We start from the raw sequence: 18,005 nt of genomic DNA on the forward strand, positions 1-18,005 counted from the left end.
CACTACCCTGGCATTTCTTTTTGGAAGATTTCTTCTCTGTCCATTGCTATTGAAAAGCACTTATCTCGATGGAAAACTTCCCCGCGATCAAGACCAAAAAGATAAACAAATTTGCAATAGAAGGGCAGTAGCAGGTGCGAGCAGCAATACCTTCTCCACCCCCCTTTATAAATATCTAAATCGACATAGGAATAGTAACGCAGCACAAGTCTATTTTTACCTCTGTGGGGTGTTCTCAATAAGTAAACCATTCACTTGATGTCTCTCTTGGCTTGAAATTTTTCAATAGAACACACAAGTTCGTAGCCTCAGGGCCTTTCAGCTTCCGTGAAAGAAATATGTTCCTCGCCCAAGTCTTTGGTCTTGATTGTGTGCCAACCAAAAATGTCGTTTGCCAATAAAGCAAAGCGTAAAGTGGAGGTTCTTGTGGACAACTCGACGCATTCTCAGAGACATTAAATGCTTTGCAATGGTGCTCATCGACTTCCAAGGGAATTTGTCGACGATGCTTTTCCCTTGCTAAATACATTGCATATTCCTACGATTCTCCGAAAATTCCCAATATCTTATAACGCTTTCTACATTCGCCAACTGATGGTTCCGATTCACAAGCGACGTATGCCTCGTTATTCCCTGCATAAATTTACAGCATTTCGTTGATGACATGAAAAGACAAACGCAAAGATTACAGCCGCATGTGCGAGTACCTTAAACACAGAACGCACTCTACACATACATATATACATATACTCATTTTAGTTTGAGGATTTATTCCTGCACTTATTCCTGGGCTTTTGTTAACAATCAATTACGATAAAGAATTAATAAATTGGTATATAAATAGTGAAGCGAGCGTCTTGAATGTGGAAGCAATATTAAGCTTGTCCAAATAGTATTTCTCCAAATAGGGCTTTTGGGTCAAGCGCGGAGCTATTTTGCCGCGATTCTTATATATTCATGAAATTTTCTATAAAATGTAAATCATATTTTCGGACGTCTGCAGCATACTTTCATGACCTCCACGCGAGAATAAGTTGTTTTCCAGTATGAATCATTCAAATATAAAATGACGAAGCTATTGAAATCATGACAATGCTGATAGACAAATCGAACCGACATAGTGCTACGAAGATTGACTTTATCTTGTACCTACATCCGCTATATCTGAGCTTACATTTATCTCGGATTTTCGCAGACGGCAAACTTAGATCGCAGTCGTGAATGCTTGCCGTCTAATATAAGAGAAAGGGTCGACACTTTATCAAACACAACTAAAAGGCATAGATATATATTGTTCGGCACTTTCGGTACTACTCATCAACAATATCAATTAGCCTTTGCTAACGGCAAGTGTTGGCAACAAAATAAAAAAACATTGTTTCGCTCTTTTCTTCTATTATACAAAGGCAAGCTTAACTTCAAGCAAGCATAAGTTCATGCAAGCAATTATTAAAGCATGGGCAAGTTCATGCAAAGCAAGTGTTAAAGCATGTATTCTTGCAAGCATGATCTCATGCCTGTGAAAGTAGGATTCGCTTTCTTAATCAGTTCTTGCTCGGTTTTTAGATCGCATTGCTCTCTTGTGGAATAGAGTTTTCGTTTATTTAATTTTCCTATAAATATTTTATATGTTGTAAAATTCTGTACAGTAAAGTAAATACCTGCTCGCTTAATATTGATACGCTCGTTAGCGTGAGCAACACAAATATGTAAAAGACCATTAATTCAATTACGTTGTAGTTTGGGTGTGGAAACACATGTTAATTTGAGTAAAATGTGGCCATTAGAAGAGTGGCAAACAAAGATTATATCGTCTGCGTTATTCTTAAAAGAGAAAACGAACCTGAGTCTTTTTTACTTTCATACATTTCTTAGAATATTATTGTTATAACTTTTTTTTAATATTATTGTTAGAATATTCGTTTAAAAGTTGAAACATTTTTAATGCATTACCTTGAGATCACATCTGTTAATCATTTGTCTTAAGGTCAAGACAACTTTTTGTATCCGTTATAGTTATCATGTTTCTGCATTCGGCTTTGCGAGGAACTGCGTATCGTATCCTCGATTAGACGAATATAGTTTACTAAGTTCTTATGTTAATCAATCATTTATAGAATCTGTTATATATAATACAAAGGAAGGGAAGTAGGTATCGTATATACCTACGGGTGATGGTTAGAAACAATTAATCGTAACGCATTGTAACATTAACTTCAAGTTTCCATAAATTTATTGCAAAAATAGTTTAGCAAAAAGCCATTAGGTTAAATTTCCAGTTTGTTAAACATATAACCACACGCTTCGGAGCCCTTATATGGAACCTTATATATTTTTCCGATTGAGTAAACTTAACGATGCAGCGATGTTTGCCTGTTAAAATGATCTCAGGTCTAAGAAATAAAATGGATTTTTTTGGTCCAGAAGAGTCAGCTAAAACTCTTCATCATTAAATTCATCATAAACTCAAAATTGATCTGTGTGTTTATCTCTGAAATGGGATAAAATGAATTTCGAGACATTTTGAGGATTTCTTTTATTTATCAACATACGATTTTCGCTTCATATATATACTGAGTTAAAACTTTTTAGAGTTTAGAGAATTAACTAAATCTTCAAGCTGTAAAGTCACCAAGCCAAAATCAAACCGCCCTATGGATTGAATCAAAAGTGGTTTGGGTGCAAAAAGGAACAATTGGAAAGTATATATTAACATTTCTAGATGAAGTGGATTCGAAAACTCGCGTCAGCGTAAGGTCCCCGTTATTTCGCGATTTTATGTTACGAGAGAAAAAGCGATGCGATCGCGTTTTGGAATAATGAAACTCGATTACTTTCGTATCGTGTACGATGGAATATTGGTGATGTTATTCGTGGACAAATTCGAGCGAAGTGAGGTGAAAAGAAGAAGAAGAAAAAGAGAAAGAAAGAATATACAAACGAATTTTTCGAAAATTATTCGTTTTCATATTGTATGCCAACAACAAATAAAAGCACTGGAAATAATTATTTGCTGTTTTTTATTTTCGCCAACATTTCGGAATTTCTGAGGTTAAGCAGTCTTCCAAAGCCCCATATTACATATAAGTTTTATTTCCTCTTTGAGTATGCAGCTTGATAGCTATTTTGTGTTTGAGCAAAATTTTTAAAATTTCTCATTCAATATCGATCAAAATTCATACGCTATTGAGTACCACTTACTTCATACAATTGCTTGATAACGAGAACCATTAATACAAACTAAAAAATTGATGTCGAGCTAGCTAAGTAACTAGAACGGGAAGTCGACCTCTGGTCTCTCGAACGAAAAACTCAGTTTTTATGAAAGCTTACCCACAGAATCCCGCATTACGAGTTTATGGAGCATCCGCCGCACAACATTTCAATTTCAAGTGTCACTTCCACCTGTTCCATCGTTCACTGCCAACATTAGTCATGAGATTAGTTATAGTAGCAGATGATGAGACTGAATTGTGAGGACTTTCTAGAAAATCACTTTACATCTGGAATGCAAAACTGTTGCCAAAGTGCATTCGATTTAAAGCTAAGCAAATTTTTGCTATGAACTTTTTTTCATTCATTCATTCTAGGAACTTTTTCATAAGCACTACCTATACCTTGCTTATCCGTAAGCCTTGAAATATCAGATATCCCTTCCGGAGTTAAGCAGCAGTGAACCAATAATTTGTATCAAGTTGTAAGTCATATTTTTGGAAAATTCTCCCCCTTTCGACAGGGATATGTAAATGTTTGAGTATGAGTCCTGTGATCATTAGTAGATAATTATTAATATCGAATTACGTATCATCCGTACGTATGTTATGAATGAAAATTTTTTATCCCATTTCTGATTACAAACGATTGCGCTTGGCTTTTCTAAAAAGATTTAGTGAGAAAGAGAGAGAGAGAGAAAGAGAGCGAGAAAGAGAGAGAGAGAAAGAGAAAGAGAGATAAATAAAAAAGAGATAGAGAAGAAAAAAGACGTGTTAACAAATTCAATTGAATTTGTTTATTACTTTACTATGCTGTTGACTATAAAAAGCTTTAAGCGTTAAAGCATTTAATGTTTTTAAATGAAAAGCAAAAATCTTTATCAGAAATCTCTTTTTATTCATTTCAAGATAATTGTCTTATAGAAAATTTATGAAATTTGCATGGAAAATACATAAATCTAAGTAAATATTAAACAAGTCAACAACAACAGCACGACAACGACGTATAACGAAAATTTTTTAAAAAGAAAAAACATTTATATAAAAATAATAAAGCAGGTGAGAAAAATCATGTAAAACTTATAGCGAATCGTAGATACCTGTTAAGCGAAAATTATATATACATACAAAAAAAATATAATAAAATTATATTCGTAAAGCATATGAAATTCACTTGAGGATAGGATGCGCTCATATTAACCACCATTATCCCATAAACGGCGGTGAGAAAGGAAAACATATGCAGAAATTTTGAGTTTTTGACTAAAGTCTTTGCTTTTGCAAATAAGTTCACAAACTCGTAATATCGTCCGATATTGGACGATGTTGTGCATAAAAATTTACCGCAGGGACACGTTTTTGTGAATATATAAGTATGTGACGTCGCTCGCTTTCGTCTATTATCATCCGTCATCGTCCTTTATCGTTCGTTATCGTCCAGCGTCGTCCTTTACCATCCGTCACGGTACGTTGTCAGCAGCCATCGTGTGTTATCATCGACAATCGTCCTTTATCGCTTGTTATCGTTCACCGTCGTCCGTCGTCATTCTTCATTATCCCTTACCATCCGTCATGGTTCGTTATCATCCACCGTCGTCCATTACCATCCGTCTTGCTCCGTTATCAGTCGTCATAGTCTGTTCGTCGTTCTTTATCGTCCACCGCCATCCGTTGTCATCCATTATTGTCCTTTATCATCTGTTATGGTTGCTTATCATTCGCCATCGTTCGTTATTATCCGCCCCGATCCGTTATCGTCAACTATCGTCCGTCATCGTCAGCTGCCACCATCCATCCTCGTCATTTATCATACGTCACCGTTCGCCACCACTGGTTATCGTCTGTTATCAAACGGTCATGGTGCTCTACCGTCCACCATCGTCCGTTATCTGTCGTTATCATCCGATATCGTCCGTTGCTGCTCGATATCGTCTGTCACCGTGCAATCTTGAATGATGAAACTGAGGTCACGATCTAAGAAAAGCCTAATGCTCTAAACAAGATTTCTTTTTTCCAAGAATAAGTTATAACGACTGGCAGTCACTCAAATTTATATGCTTTTAGGTAGCCTTTTCTGCGTACTCGCTTCGTGTTACCAGCGAAATGACCAAACTAGTGCACCGCCATCGTTAAGTGATTGATATAACAACAAAAGCCAAAGTTAAATACCGTGAAGAAACGGCACAACACATCAATACATAAGAGCTCTCAAGCCAGTATGTACCAACTGTGCAGATAAAGCGGTCATAAAAACGCTACATACATCTATATACATATATAAATATATAAGCCTTACTATGGCTAAGTGTTTGCTAAGGTTTTATGCTATGCTGATGACCAATTTTATACGATAAGCGTTGATTTTTATTTTTTTTTTATGCGTGTATGTGTGCAAAAAGCAAAAAGAGAGAGAAAAAAAACAACAAAGTCATTAGAGATATGTAGGCAGACATGCAACAAGATGTTGCGGCATAAAAAACGATAGGCAAAAGACCAATCGGCACCATCATACATACGCATATAAATAGGCATTGGCCGTGCATTGCAACAAGTTTTATGACTTTATAATATTTTGTTGATTTAACGCATGTTACAGTGCGGTCCAACAACTACTATCTGAATAGTAATACTGAATGCTGAATATATATATATATATATATATGGGCGTGTGTGTGTGTGTGTGCGTTAAATTTACACTCAAATGTATGCATTTATATATGGGTTTTGTTGTAATTATTAATGATTACCCGCGAAGAACACCGCACGAAATGTGAAAAATTTTTTTTTCTTTTTTCTTTAGAGATGCCGGTGTTTGTTTCCAGACACTTGGTCACCAAGTTAACAACACTCCCGTTTTTTTTTTTTTATTTATATTCTGTCGCTGCCGACGTAGCAGCTGTTGTTGTCAACGTCGCTATTAAGATCTATCATAAAAACGTTGGCGGTTGTTAAGGTGGCCGTCGGCAATATTTTTCCTGACTTTATTATCGTTTATTTAAATCTCACCAGGCCGATAATTGTCACAATTATCATTCGAGCGGTTTATCAAAATTACTTTATTGTAAATTAATAAAAATATTTTTTTTCAATGTTTTCTTTACGGAAATATTCTTTTTTTTTTTTTTTTTTTTTTTTGTCACTAATAAAATCTTGTTGTGTGATAATAAATAGATTAATAAATAGAAACAAGTAAGAAAATTATATTCGGTTATGGCGGTGTACCTTACGAGGTTTCTACAAATTTTTATTATATCATCAAATCGATAATTTGTACAATCTCAGCGGGATTTAATCGATAAAAAAGAGACTGTGGCATGATTATGAAAGTCATCTTTTGGCACTACCTGGCTGATAGGTACAAATATAAGCGTACATCCTCGACCAAGAATTCAATTCAATATCGATTCACAAATGTGCTACAAACTCGATTTTTGATTCGGAAATGCATTGTACACGTGCGGTTTTTAAATAGCCCTCGAACTCATCAGAGGGGAGCATAAGTCCACATAATAATCTTCATCCTTCTACCGCTGAGTGCGTGTTTTCGCATTTCTGGTCCATCGGGCGCTGTGAACTTAAGCCTTTAAAGCAGTGTACCCACTTCACATAACCACAGACATCCGCAATGGGTTGAAGGACTTCTGATGCAAATTTTTTAAGCATATACTTTGTAAGCATGCCTTTATGGTACATGGGTTTGCGATTGAGATAATACATTTCTCTTACATCGGCTACATATTGCCTTGTCGTGAACACATTCGGCCATTTTCATAGCGAAACTATATAACATATTTTAGTTTATTATACAAAGACTTTAATTGCCATCGCCTGAAGTTACGTCATGGTAACACTTGACTCGTGTCGTACTTTCTTTTATTTACCCATAAATATTTCAATATTTCCGCTTTCCACATATTTGGAAATGAAAGCAAAAGCATATGTACAGTGAGTCCCATTAATATTGGGTTTATTCGCTCGGCGAAAAGTAAACGCAAAACTTCTACTACTAGGAAAAACATATCAAAATATAAAACAAAAAAAACATTAAAATTGGGTTTTGTTCGTATAAGGAAAGATACGGATATAAAAAGCGAAATATTATTAAAAATTAAAATTCGTTGGGGTATCCTTTTTACTTAATGACGTCATCTAAACGCTTTGACATATTTTGTATAATTTCTCTTGTGTAGAAAACAGAGATCTTACTACATTCTTCTTATAGTCGGTGTTTCAGACCTTGAACGGAAGAGATTGCGAGTTTTTGCACACGGCGATCTAATTCATCCCACATATTTTGGACAGGGTTCATGCCTGGTGATTTGAGGAAGTGGGAGAAGCAGTGATCTAAGATCCATTCTTGAATTCGGAGATCGTTATCCTGATAGAATTCCAATTTTTTCAAAATACCGAGTTTGTCCGTCTTTCCTTCAATATCCCGAAAAAGCCTCCTTACTTACAATCCCATCTATAAACACTTAGTACTACGCTTGCCGTAAGCCGCTGATGCAAGAACGCAATACCAAGTACCAAGGAAGAACTTTTAAGGATATTAAAAGAAAATTTGAAAGAAGGGACGGACAAACTTGGTATTTTGGAAACATTTTAAAGTCTATCAAGATGACGCCCTCAACTATATGTCCCGCTTAATTCAGCAATGGATCTTACGTAACTGCCCCAATGTGCTTCTCTCTCTTCCACAAATCACCAGATATGAACCCCATCAAAAATATGTGAGATGAATTGGACCGTCATGTGCGAAAACACTCAACCTCTTCCGTTCAAGATATGAAAAATAGATTACAAGAAGAATGGAATAAGATCCCTGTTCCTTACACAAGAAAAACTTTACAAAATATGTCAAAATATTAATTAATTTAAATGAGGTTATCAAGCAAAATGGATATCCCAACGAATATTAATTCTTAATAATATGCTACTTTTTATCTTCATATCCTTTCTTATATGAAAAAAGTCAATATTGATGACACTATCTTTTTTGAGTTGTTGAAGTTATTTGATTTTCTTGTCTATTCGAATAATGTTTTCTTTGTTTTTTTTTTTTTTTTTTAATATTTTAATATGCATTTCCTGGTAAAACAAATTACTGAAGAAAAATTGGTATGTTTGGACAATGGATTAGGTTTAACAAGCGTTTATTTTTTGCCGAGCGAAAAAACTCAATATTACTGAGACTCACTGTATATATAAATACTATTTTCTTTCTTTTTTTTTATTACTTGCCCAACTTCGGACAAGTTGTCAATTATTTGTCATAAACAAATTATTTAGATTTATTTAATTTGCTATTTTTATGTCTGTACATGTAGCTCGTGCTTAAAATGCCTGTCAATCTTAATAGCATGGCTATGATCGTTTAAATTAGCAGAAGAGCTGACAAAAAGATTATAATCGTTTATTACTTATTACAGTAACGCTTACACATATAACATTTAGTTACGAGCGAGCGAGCATACACATACACACACATATATATAATATATTTATGTAAATAACCATATAACGTATAATTGTTTTTTTTTTTACTTTTTTTTTAACTTTTTTTGCGTTTGTTTATGTTTGCTTTTAATAAACACAATGGTATGTACTTTAGGCTACGATCGGACTGTCTGTTTAATAGTATAACGAAACGTAATATGTTTTACAGCGATGGGTCGACATAAACATAAGCGTAAAGTAAACAAAGTAGAAAACCACTTATCAACCAGTCAGACACTTTAAAAAATATTATTGTTATTGATGCCAATATTGTTGTTGTTATTGTTGTTGGGTTTGGTTAGCTAATTTGACAGAAAAGGAAAGTATTTATTATAAATAAATGAAAAGCTAGCTACGCGTACGCGTACAATTTCTACATAAAATCAAAAGATTTAAGCAACAAACTTGCAAGTCATAATAAACTCTTTAAATGAAAACTAAAATTCATTCACAAACACACTATACTCATTCCCTGATAAGGTGAAATAAAATGAGCAAAAGAAAAAAGCAATAACAACAACAACAAAAACAAGAAAAAAAATCACTAATGTAAACAAGAAAAATAGAAAAAAAAACTTTTTCTTTTATTTCCGTAGAATTTACTTGAAAGCAAGCACGAAAAGCATGCAACAAAATTTTTAAAAACGGACGCCTGCCATGTATAAGGCCAGCCAGTCAGCAAAAAAAAAAAAAGAAGAAAAACAACGATTCAGTGAAATGCAACTCGAATCGTTTAACGAGAAGACACAAGAGAAACAAATCATTGTACGCAATAACCGCAACCAGAAGCACAACAAAACAATATTTGTATCATCTATGGCATCATCTTCATAAATGAGCAAATTAAACACTACGCACATGCATGCATATTTAGATGTGAACAAGTGTTTCATTCATTCCATAATTTTTCTTAGAAATGGCGAAATTGCGGGTGTTTTGTTTTGTATACTCATACAACTTTGTTGTTGCTTTTTTTTCTTTTTTTTGCGTTCCTTTTTTATTTTGCAACGCAACTCTCGTATGCAACAATAGAAACAGTTTAACGTTTCGTGTTTAATATCGAATCGAACATAAAGTCTAAACTTTTTGGATTTATTTAAGGAAAATCAACGTGTTCATATGAGAGCATAATGCACAAATACGGGATGTGGATTTTACTAGTTACCGCTTAGTAGAGATTTTTCACTATTGTCTTCGTCAACAGGTAGTTATCAGCTCAATGTCTTGGAAACCATATGATGATAACTTCATCACTCTCTCTTCCCTTGGCTGGTTTTGCCTACGTTAGATTGATTTCGAATATGTATATATGTAAGCATGAAGGAATCTTGAATCTTCAGAAAGAATGGCATGTTCTGAATACGCAGTCCGTCTGAGAAGTTTCTTATTTATTGCATTATACATAATGCAATCATTTCTGACGGGCCTTTCAACGACGAGTAAACTCAATAGAGAATTTACAGCTGCCGAAAAGTATGCATTTCTCTTACTATCGAACAAGAAATCTTTCAACTTCAAAAATTGCTGTCGACTAATATATTCAAAGCACGATCGAGTTTACTCAATAGCGAGAACTATAAGCCGATCGCGGGAATAAATTTTACTGTCTTTTATTTTGGTTCAAAGAAACCGCATATGCGTTATCTTACAGTTGGTGCGCCCATCTTGTTCCCATTTAGTTAATAAAATTATTTGATTTAAAAAATAAATCTGAACTGTTCAGGCCATAGAGTTTTGTCTAAGGAAAGTGCGTCATCGCCTTGATATGCTAGTTCGGCTAAGAAGCTCTTTAACAAGCATCTTCGACATGACTAGCTTCGCGCTTTATATCGTCGCCTTCTCCGCTTCTTCATGTTTATTACCTTAACACTATTTCCACCATGATTCTGTCTACAACTATTTCGAGAGCAAAAGATGCCTTTTGCCACTTTTGCGTCTGAATGCCAAACCTCAATCACGCAAAATCAACCAACAAAAATGCAAACTTTTTAACAAAGAATCTGTAATCATACAAGCAGTGTTGTAATGAAATTCTTTCGTCATTCAATACCGCAGGTTTTACAAATCAAAGGTTGCTCTACTAAGTGCTTTCCATACGCAAGCACTTTCCTGTCGCTTGAACAATACTTCATTTGACATTTTTTTGTCTACTTGGAAAGGATGTGATTGTATTTGAGACCGATGAACGTTCTAGACGTTTTTATATTCCCTTGCAAGTTCTTCTCCTAACTGGAATAAAAAGTCTTTAGGTGAAATATTTTCGCTTTTCGTTTCTTTGTGCAGAACCTATGCGTTTATGCCGAACAAATCGAGCGGGTTGTAAGATACACGCATAGGCCAACTATGACATTTACATTTCACGCTACACTCACTTTCTGGCCATTTATTCGGTCATATCGACTCCAAATTTTGTGATATTATTATTGCTTTTTTCCGCTGTTGTAGATTTATGTCTTCAACTTAGCAGAAATAACTTTTTGTTCGGTTCGCTTTTATAGCTTGTTAGAGTATAGTCATTCGATCATATTCGTAAAAGTGCGCTGTAAAGCGTTCCGTTTCATCGTTTTGTATTTTTGCAAATTTTGGCCAATGTCGATGGTAATGGTTCTATCGCAACCAGTAAATGGGTCAACCAGTTTCAAAACGACAGCCCCAGCCAATGAAGTTGATATCGGTTCCATTTCATCTTTTCTTTTAGTACAAAAACCCATGCACAACATATTTGCTTTTCACATTAGATGCCAAACAAAGAGTGAACTTACATCTAGCTTTCGTTGGGACAAGCTGTTCACTCACTATGTGCATATATGTGCAGCTAGCTTGTAACAGGACCCCATTTTTTATTCCATAAAAATGATGCATTAACATATTTTTGGCTCACACGCACCTCATACCTATGAAATACCTATGAATGCCTCTAATGTGCCGCAAGGTAAACTCCATTCTTTTTTCCAGAACCCTTTGTGCTTCCATTTCGGTACATTTCATAATGTATTCCATAATATTATCGTCAAAAACCAAATAAAAAATTCGGTGCTTCTTTAGAGCAACATATCATCAATCTACGGCACGGCTTTGACGATCATTTGCCATTTAATGTTATCAATAAGCGAAAAACAACAAAAATTTATATTGGATTTCAGATGAAGCTTCGACAGGCATCTCTTAAGAAAATATGTTCTTAGTTTTATTTATGCCACCACGATCTGCTGTATATCGGGAATTATTGACCATCTATGTAAGGATAATTGCTCCACTTTTTATGTCTTACAACACTTGTGGTGCAGCGCACATTAAACTTTTGCAAATGTATGTAATACATAGCAGGACATCTGGCATATCGATCGACTCATTTTGTTACGACAACAAATGAAGAATTGTGTTAGGAGAAATGGCGTTGAGTTTGGTTGGTTGAGTTTGTTTTTTATTTCTTGTTTTTTGTTGGTCGTTGACAATAATTTGACATAAAAATAAAATATACCAAGAAAAGTGACTCGTACCCATTTACCTTTTCATTGCGGTACCTCAGGTGCAGTAAGATACCCTTTTGTCTCACTTCTTGGGGGGCCGCCGATTAACGCTTATCCAACTAATCAGTTATGCCTGCAAATCTTATAAGCATTTGTACTAAATTTGGACCGTGCAATTCTATTTTTTGAATCCTATACCCTGTAACGGTTCGCGTGAATAGTAGACTTTTACACGGCTACAAGTGACCCATATTTTGCTCTTTTATGAAAATAAATGAAAAATTGTGCTGAGCAATGTGATGCAAGGTATTTAACGACGGAACGACGATAATGCTTTTATTTGTTATTTATACATTTTTTTAATGGTCAGATGAACTTTACCTAAGAATAACAAATCGGGAAATCGGGAAAGAAAGTAAATTTTTTTAAATGCTATTTTAAACATGACATCTATCAATATACTTAAATCGATCCCTGTCTTCATCTATGTAGTATACATTGTATATATATATATATATGTGCAATATATGTATATATATGTATTGTACAGTTGGTGTATGAACGTGTACGCATCTCTCATAGGTATTTCTATATATTGAACACATGTGATATATCGAATACACCTCCTGCGAAGAAAAATGCTCCCTCAAACACTTGTGTACAATTGTTGTTGTTGTTGCTGTTGTTGTTGTTGTTGTTGTGCAAGATCATAAAGTAATGATTTAGAAAACTGGTCATAAAAGAAGTCAATGCAACTTCGACACAACAACAGCTACTATAGAAACACACACATACATTAAAGAAGGAATTGCTTGGTTTTAGTTCCTCCATAATTAGTCATTTAATGTTTGCCAATATGTTAGTGTGTAAGTATGAATATAAAGAAACATCACACAATGTGATCTGACATAAATGGACAAATTAACCATAACAGAGTTTGTTGTTTTATATACACTCACACGTTCATGTATAATACATAAATAAGATGGTTTCTATTTATTTTTTTTTTAATTTACTTAATTTTCCTTTGAACGCAAGTGAACATATTTGTTGTAGTACTGCTATCAAAAGCAATATAGATAGATATTCTTGCTTTCAGTTGCGGAATTTTTCCCGTCGTTTCTTCTTTTTTTTTTTTTCTTTTTTTCTTCATTTCAACGTTTGTTTACACAAATGTATAGAATAGAAAACTTTCACTTTCATTTGTGAAATTTTCTTTATTTTTCAATGACACATATATATATATATATATATATATTATTAAACAAATAATTCATTTCATTGATATGTATATAAAATTAATTGTCGACAATCGAGCACGCAATTCACACACGAAAAACCTTAAACATATCTCTTCCACTTTATTTTAGTTATTATACACGTAGTATTTAGCAATTTATACACGTAGGCTATTTGCAAATATGTATATACATGTAGTTATATAGAGAGTCTAATATGTCACCTTTTTCTCTTTTAGCTTCAATTTGAAAATTTCGAATTTATCGTAAACTGTCCAATTAGTTATTCCAGTCAAATTCGTTGCGGCTTTTTACTACAATTCGGATAAAACGCATTTACATTTAGATCGCAGTGAACGCAGGGGGACGACAAGTGAATAGAGAGGAAAAGTAAAGCGTTTCTGAAAGATTTCACTTTAATTTTTAAATTTTAAAACTTTTTTTTTTTTTTTTAATTACATTTAAATGCAACACATATCCTAGGTCGAGGTTTTTTAAGCAATCGTAGCCAAACGTAATTAATTTTTGAATTCTTTTGCTTGTTAAAAGAGAAAAAAAAAATGCTTAAATGAAAGGTTAATTATCACGAAAATCCTTCAGTTTTCATAACTAAAGCCAGGGCCATCCTTCAAGCTATGAATGTGGTCAAGTTACGTCTTCAGGAATCTAGTTGTGTGCAAAACCAAACTACTCGTAAGTGATGGCTGGCAGACGGCTCTAAATCTGACGGTCTGCCAACTGCCTATACCGCTGTAGACGCATGAGGAAAAGTTCTGCTTAATCACGTACTTCAGGAAAATGCTTTGACTTTCACAACCGAAGCCGAAGTTACCCTTCAAACTTTGAAAACTATGATTACCGCTGATAGTCTGTCTGCGTTAAAAGCTATCCGAAATTCCTTGACTTTCAACATCTTGGAGCATCTTCATAACATGTGTGTCTACTCATTTTGATTACCTATTACTACTACAGAAGATACACGCGATGGTTTGTTACTGCACTGAAACGCGACAGGGCGCCCCTCTTTCAGTTGCACACACAAATAGGAGCAAATTGTCACTAGCTAAGTAAAAGGAGCATTTGTCCGCACTGACTATTGATATTTATATTTATTGGATTTTCTATTGGCCTAATTCGAAAGAGAGATAATTGATGAGATGAATTCGATAGAAACACAATTTGGTTCTCTCAGAGGGCTTTCTTAACACACATCAAATTACAATTCCTAGGTGATACTGATCATATACAATATATTAAATTATTTTAAGTGGGCCACATGTAGTTATATCTACATCTCCGAAGATCACTTCCTCTGAAGCCAGCACGTAAGCACAAGAAAACTCACATTACGTCAATTCTCAAGGGTATCAAGAGTTCTTGATACATTTTTGTTGGCCATGAGCACGTGAGCGTTCCGTCGCATCCGGTTGAGGGCTCCCAACATATATTGAAAGAGAAATATCTCTAGTTACATTCTCCCAACAACATCTTATTCTAATTTTCCTGGACAAGCAAGTTGTGCCAGGATATTCGTTTTAATTTTTCGGAATTCGTTTAAAATTTCGTTTAATTTTGATACGGATAGGAGATGACTCTTTCATTTTGAAACACATTGAACAAAATTGCAACATAAGTGTCATCTGCATCTACAACATCAACAAGAACAACAGCAACACACCAATCGTATAAAATGTGCTTCTGGCAGGATCGCCATTTAGTGGCGTTACTTTATTGTCGGTCAAACTGATGCTAATCTTAACATAAATACTTAAAATACATACATACATAGATACGAGTTAACCAAATCATATTTCGTAAATATTTCCGCACTTCACATGGTCTAACGTGATCAGCTTATTTTTGACACATGCTTGTATGAGTATCCGTATCTAGCACTTTCTTGAAACGCCGTCTGTCCGCGGCTCCATGCGGGTGTCGAGTTTGCCAAAGTCCTTTTTAACAGCCTCCATTCGTAGGACTATTGCAGGCATCGTCCACATTACTCTTTCCCCCGGTGGTGGTAATGATTGGTTGCTGTATGATGAGCCGTAGATTGAAGCAAACATTTCAGCAAACACATTAGCTTTATTAACTGGGTAAGATATTATGTCGTCGTTGTTGAGAAGAGCAGGAATCGATGCGGTAGCTTGCTCTCCAATTCTTTTCATGAAAGGTCAGATTTGCTAGTTTTTAGATCGGCAAGAACATTGGTATACCACCGCTGCTCATGTCAAGCTCTTTCGCGACGAAGCATCTGGTTGTAAAAGTATCTAGACTGTCTGCGCAGCAGATTAGTTTGGTCGTTTAGGTTAAGATCCCAAAACTTTAAATGCTTCCTCTTCTTGGACGTGAGAGCACCTTTGCAAGATTGATGAATTCAGAATTTATTCCTAGTGCACGCATTTTTCGATGGAATTTGTGCTCGCACTCGCAAATTGTTTCTTATACTGGAAAACTATATTGCATATCATGCAACAATAAATGAGTGGCTGTTAGCAATATCGTTTTGTTTTGTGTTGTATTGTTGATGCTGATATTGCTGTTGCTATTACTATTACTAATGTATTTTAGATTGTTGTGGTTATTATTGCTGTGTCTGCGTTACTGTACTCTTTCCTGTTTCTGTCTTATTGTTGTTGTTTATTCGCTCTCCTCGAACCTCTGCCGTTTGTCTCTAATACAAATTTTTGATGCAACGTGCATCTCTTCCGTCAATACTAAGATTTTTCAGCATATTTATTAATTTATCGTGCTATAGTTTGTCAAACTCTTTTTTCCACAATCTATGAAATAAAGAAAAACGTATTGACACACAACTCCACTGTTCAGAATAAAGCTTCTCTGGTGGCCATGCCTCTCCGGAAATCGATCTGAGTACGATCAAGTGATGATTCGCTTTTGCTGAATCATGCTTAGGAATATTTTCGGAATATGATTCATAAGGGGTGTCATTTTATAATCCCGACATTTTCTTGAAATTGTGATGAACGAGGATTTTAATCAGTGATCAGGATAAATGCTTGTGTCGTAGATCTCAATAAATAATTTATATGGATATCTGGATTATCATTATTTATCAGTTTTATAATGTTTGAGTTATTTCATCGTTAGCCACGGCCTTATCGTTTCTGGCATTTTTTATAGCATAACTCCTCTTATTTCATCTTTCGCAAACTGTTAATCGTCGTTTGGAAAGCCTACCGATCTCATGTCATCTGCAAATAATTGACGAATATAATCTTTCCATAGCTCTCTTTTTTCTTCTATCACGGCGACTTCATTTCATTAGGATTATTCCAAACCTTCAAGTGAATGTTCATTTACGTCTCCACTCAGTTATATGTTGATCGCGATGTCAATGGAAAATAATATTTTCCCACGGATCGGCACATTAATGACATTCCAATTCTGTGCGATAAAGGGTATTGCCATTGTCTAGATATGCTTTCTTCAGTTTGAATGCTGTTGGCACTATTCCACTTACATAATCTAATATTAAGCCAAGACTATCTGATCTTGTGCTCACAAACTGCTCTAACAATCTCTCCTTTCGCGTAATACCTATCATTCATTAAAGCTAGGCGCGCTTTTTTAGCAGTCATTGAGTATAGTCAAAGTTACAAGTATCCACCATTTAGCCAGAGCTCGCGCATTCAACTAAGCCTCATATGCGGTAATAGCAAGCTCGAGTGTTTTCGCACCTACTTTTCTTCGCAACATTTCTGTAAGACATAGCGAGGTTCCGCGGGGTTACCTGACATTATTATATACATTTTTATTCCCACCAATGAAGGATGGGAGGTATCCTCATCATTGTCATAATGTTTAGACCAACCAGAACGAAGCTTCAGAGCCATTATAAAGTATATATATTCTTGATCAGCATGAAACTCTGAGTTGATTATAACTGTCTGTCCATCCGTATGTCAGTGTGTCCGTCTATGTGTGTGTTGTTGACATACTTCTGGTCGCAAAAACGTAGATGTTGTCTTTAAAGTTGGTAAAGACATTGGGAGCCTTTACACGCAAGCCGGTACTGAAAGTGTGCCAAATTGGTCAGAGCACAAGCGGACGGTAAAGCGTAAACTGAACTTTGTTTGTCTAAACAAAAATTTGTGTGTTTTTGATCATTACTCACAAATTATAAAAGATAGAAAGTTAAAATCTTCAACAATTGCTTTACGAAAAACTTTACTATTTATGTGCAAAAATGGAGAAAAATGGCCAAGTCCACACAGATTTACAAGTGATTAGATTTTCTTGTTTGCACTTTTTTAATGTTTTATGATAATCAATCATGAGATAAACATGAAAACATGGCCCTGCCCACAAAGTTATGAATATAGGGTGTTACTACCGCAGTTTATTGTTCTTAGATGAAAGGTTTCACTTGAAATCGTTGAAAAAAAGAGAATTGAAAAATGCGTTCAAAGACCCCCACCATTTTACAGAATAATAAGAATTTCTTTTGGTATATAAAATATATTTATTCATATGTTACTACACAATTTTTACCTTAAAAAAAAAAAAAATATATTGTGCAAGGTATGGTGTAACATATATATTCTCTTTCGTTCTGTGATTTTTTA

This window comes from Glossina fuscipes, unplaced genomic scaffold, assembly GCF_014805625.2.
Source record: "Glossina fuscipes isolate IAEA_lab_2018 unplaced genomic scaffold, Yale_Gfus_2 2, whole genome shotgun sequence".
Taxonomy (NCBI): Eukaryota; Metazoa; Arthropoda; class Insecta; order Diptera; family Glossinidae; genus Glossina; species Glossina fuscipes.